The following is a 4,445-nucleotide window of genomic DNA, read 5'->3' on the forward strand; positions in this document are numbered from 1 at the left end:
GTGATTATGGCCGTCTTGGGAACGTCCGTGGGGTGGACTGGCACCTGATGGTAACCGCGCACCAGGTCGACTTTGGAGAAGACTGAGCGGCCGGCCAGTCTAGCCGAGAAGTCTTTAATGTGCGGTATGGGGTACCGATCCGGCGTGGTGGCGTTGTTTAGGCGCCGGTAGTCCCCGCAGGAGCGCCATCCCCCGTCGGGTTTGGTGACAATGTGGAGTGGGGAGGCCCAGGGGCTGTTGGAGCGGCGGATGATGCCGAGCTGTTCCATTGTGGCGAACTCGGCCCGCGCGATCTCCAGCTTGGCTGGGTCCAGCCTGCGGGCGTGGGCATACACCGGTGGGCCTGTGGTGGGGATGAAGTGTTCTACCCCGTGCTTAGCAACCTTCGTGGAGAAGGTCGGGTTGGTGAGGGCTGGGAACTCAGCCAGGAGTGCTGAGTAGTCGTTCGTTGAGCGGGCGCGGCATTGCCACGCCATTTCGGCGGGTTGGGGGGGGCCATGGCGCTCGGGATAGGTGACATGGTGTTCATGTCCACGAGGCGGCGCCGAGGCATGTTGACCAACAGGCCGTGGGCGCACAGGAAATCCGCACCGAGGAGCGGGGAGAGCATCTTGGCGGTGATAAACTCCCAGTGGTAGTGGCGGCCTGCGAGGTCGATGGTGACGGTGCGGGTACCGTGCGTCCGGATGTCGGTGCCGTTGGTGGCAGCCAGCGCAGGGCCGCGGCCGCCTCACTGGATCTCGAGGGCGGACGCGGGGATGATGCTGCGCTGCGCGCCCGTGTCGCATAGGAAACGGCGTCCGGAGACGCTGTCCGTAACGTACAGCAGCGTGCCTGCTTGCCCCACAGCCATCGTGTAGGCCGGTGTGGGGGCGGTTGGAAACGTGCAGGGATGGCTGCAGCGGCGTGCCCGTGCGCCGAACCGGGTATGGAAGTAGCAGTAGCCCTGGGTCGGAGGGCTTGGGGGACGTGGGGGCCTGGGGGGCCTCGTGGCCGAGCTGTGTGGCCGCGCGTCGACGCTGCGGAGGCCAGGTCGGGGGTGACGACGTGGTTGGAGCTGGCGGACAGGAGCTTATCGGCTTCGTCGGCCAGGGCCTCGAGGTCCGTGAGGCTGGACACCACGATCGCCGGGCGGATGCTGGGAGGTAGTTGGCGGATAAAGAGCGTGCAGAAGAGGGAGCCGGGCGGTTTCTCGTCGGTCAGAGCAAGCATGTGTGGGAGCAAGTCTGACGGCGTGGCGTCACCGGGGCCCGGGAGGTCGAGGAGGTGGCAGTTGTGCAAGAATTGAGAGGCTGTGAATTTTTTAATGAGCGCGGCCTTGAGATGTGCGTACTTGCCTTCCTCCGGAGGGTTTTGTAGTGTTGTCCAGACTTTCGTGATTGTGGAGCTGCCCAGGGAGGCGAGGAGGTAGTCGTACATCGTTGCGTCGGCGGTGATGCCGCGGAGTCGGAATTGCGATTCGGCTTGAAGGAACCAGGCGGTGGCCAGGTTCTCCCAGAACTCCGGCAGCTTCACAGAAACTGCATTTGTGTCAGCCATGGTTACGCTTAGGAGTCGTCCTGAGCGTCGGGGTCACCAATGTAGGAGTCTACGTACTCCTAGCAAAAAATACTGAACGCGGAGAGGTTCAACAGAAAAGGTTTAATTGTTGAGGCTGCATGCTGAACACAAAATGGAGTCAGAGACTACACAAAGTACAACTGCCTTTCATCAGTGCACAGCTTCGACTCCTCCTCCCCCGCTCTGGGCTTAACTAAGTTGCAGATCGAGTTTCTTAAAGGTGTGATCCTTCTTAAAGGCATGACGCCTGATTTATAGTCTACGGACCGGAAAGCGGATTGTGTCCTTTCTGTGATCGGTACGCCACAATGCCATTGAATATCAAGGGTAGATGGTTAAGCTCTCTCTTTTTGGATATGGTCTTTCTATAATTGCTTTCATTATGGCCCCAATGGTTTTATTCAAATTGAATTCAATGACATGCATATATATTGTGCATAACAATGACTCAATGCCTGATTTCTCATCACCATTACAGTGAACGTAGCTCTCCTAGATTTTCCTTGTTCAACTTGGGAAGATGTCAGTTTGTGGTCAGAACCTTTCAAGATTTCCCAGTAAAAACAAACAAAAACAATTAGACATTATGAAAGTATCTGGAGGTCAGAATGCCCCAAACAGATGATCCAACACATAACCCATCACAGGATATCTCTTCTGTGCATGCGCAATGTTTCTGCATGCGTGGAGAAGAAGTATGCTGCAGTGGATTATGGTGCCACTCCAGCTAACCTGAAATCAGCGGTTTACCTAGCCCTATATGAACAGCAAGAACAGGGGCTAGAGAACCTGATGTTTGTGCAAAAAGGTGGACAGTAGGCAACTGTGCTAATATCACTGGTGGTTAAGAACCAACTGCAGAGAGCCCAAGGGCAAATAAATTGATTAGTGACCTAAAGGGTAGGATAGGTCAAACAAAATGTAAATTTTAATAAATTGGAGTTTTTCCTACAGGTAATGAAATCTCAAGCTTAGTGATATCTTGGGGGAAGTTTTAACTTTTGGACCACTGCGAGCGGAGGGGCCCAGTAGCACGCAGGAAACACAAGGTCCGAGTCTCCCTGCACGCTGTGGGAGTTCCACAGCCTGTGTGTAACGTCACGGACAGGTTCCCTGCCAGGAAGTCAGCCTGATTGACAGGCTTGGCTTCCAGTCGGGTGGGGAGCGCTGGAGATGAGGCCGCAGCCCCAGCTAAGTCCGAGCCCTGACCCTGGGGTGAAGGTCCGATCCTTGACCTCAGTGAGGGTCCTATCCCCAATCCCAGGGGTGTGTCCGATCCAGGGGCCGAAGGAGGAGGGATTTTGTATGGAGAGGGGGAGGCTGATGAAGGGGGAGCTTGGGGGACTAGAGGGGGGGGGAAGCACTTCTGCTCCTCCCGATCCACAAGGAGTGCTCCCGGAGGCTGTCCTCGCCTCCTTGCAGCTGCCGGGATTCTCGACGGCCGGGAACCCCGGCCGGCCACAGTTAAACCCACAAAGCAGATTAAATCTGAGGCTTCCAGTCTCATTATCATATTTAAAGTGCCATTCTGCCTCCTGACAGAGGGCTGACTGCCCGTCCCCTGTCCCACCTTCGTTAAACAGGAAGTGGGCGGGCTGCAGGATGGGTCGGGATTCAGATTTTAACACTTTAACCTCTCACCCAACCCAAACCCACCCATTTCTTGGGGTTAAAATTCCCTCCCCCCTAAACATCACTGCCCAATTTCATCAATCTTCTGTCCTGCTGCTTGCTTTCACTGTGGGGTTTGGCTCTTCAAGGTTTTTCAATGGCAAAAAACAAATCAAGTTTTTGAATGAAAGTGAAGTGGCTGATACTTCTGTTACACACTGGATAGGTCTCAGTGACCCGTCACAGCAACAGTGTTATACAGGTCAGCACTAAGGCTGTGTAATGTTATACAGTTGGAGCATGGCAAGAAATAGGGTCCTTAAAAAAACAAATGGATGATTTTAAGAGACAATCTACAGAAGTAATGCTTTGGAATGACAAAAGGAGCAGTTTAATACTCACCACTATAAATGGCGCTTGGGGCCCAAGGATTTGTAAATACTTTGGTTGTCCAATAATTGGGGACCAACAGTCCAGGTAACACGAGAGCAGGACCAGCAGCTCAGTAGATGAGCGCTTCCCCTTGTGGAGGAGAATTGGATCTCTCTTTGGTACTCATATTCTTATTGATTGTAATATGTGATTCGGCTATAACTCAAGAAACATTTTTTTGTGAACCAGATTTGCCAAGTATCGATATTAATATGCTGAGTTATTACAGCAAGAAAAGACAGTTTGCCTTGCTCACAAAATTCAGCAGTTGTTAATGTGAAATAGTTTCATTACTTGGTTGCATAATTCTCCAGCCAAAAGCCAAGTTATCACCCCATGAGGCAGTCTATTTAAGTTACCCTTCTTCAGCTTCTGTTGCACCCTTATGTTCTTCATCAGTTTGAAGTTTGTCATATTATGCAGCAGATATTACAAATCTTCACTGGAACTTACAGTAAAACATTACTGTGCCAGCATTCCAAACATCTGCTGAGGAAGACGGAGATGTCCTGATCTTATGCTTTGGTGTGCCTTGTTTTACGGACATGCTGCTGTGCTTCATTTTCTGGGGTTTGCAAGGGTATCAGCAGTCATGGTTTCACAACATTCCCAGCTGAGAGAGTAGTTCCTTATTCAGTTAGGACTGTTGTTGGTGCCGTCTTGTATTTGATTTTTTTTAGCCTGGGTACAGGGTCCCTGTAAAGTTTATTTCCTTCACTCACTTCATAATACTGTAATTAATGTTAATTGATGCATTGACACAACCTAAATTGATAAGGACCGTGTCTGACAAATTCAGTCGCTCCTACGTACTATCCCAGGAGAAATAAAGAGCCAGAACA

The sequence above is a fragment of the Somniosus microcephalus genome, chromosome 18 (genome assembly GCF_052327205.1).
Source record: "Somniosus microcephalus isolate GS21.2 chromosome 18, FLI_Smic_1.0, whole genome shotgun sequence".
NCBI classification, from domain to species: domain Eukaryota; kingdom Metazoa; phylum Chordata; class Chondrichthyes; order Squaliformes; family Somniosidae; genus Somniosus; species Somniosus microcephalus.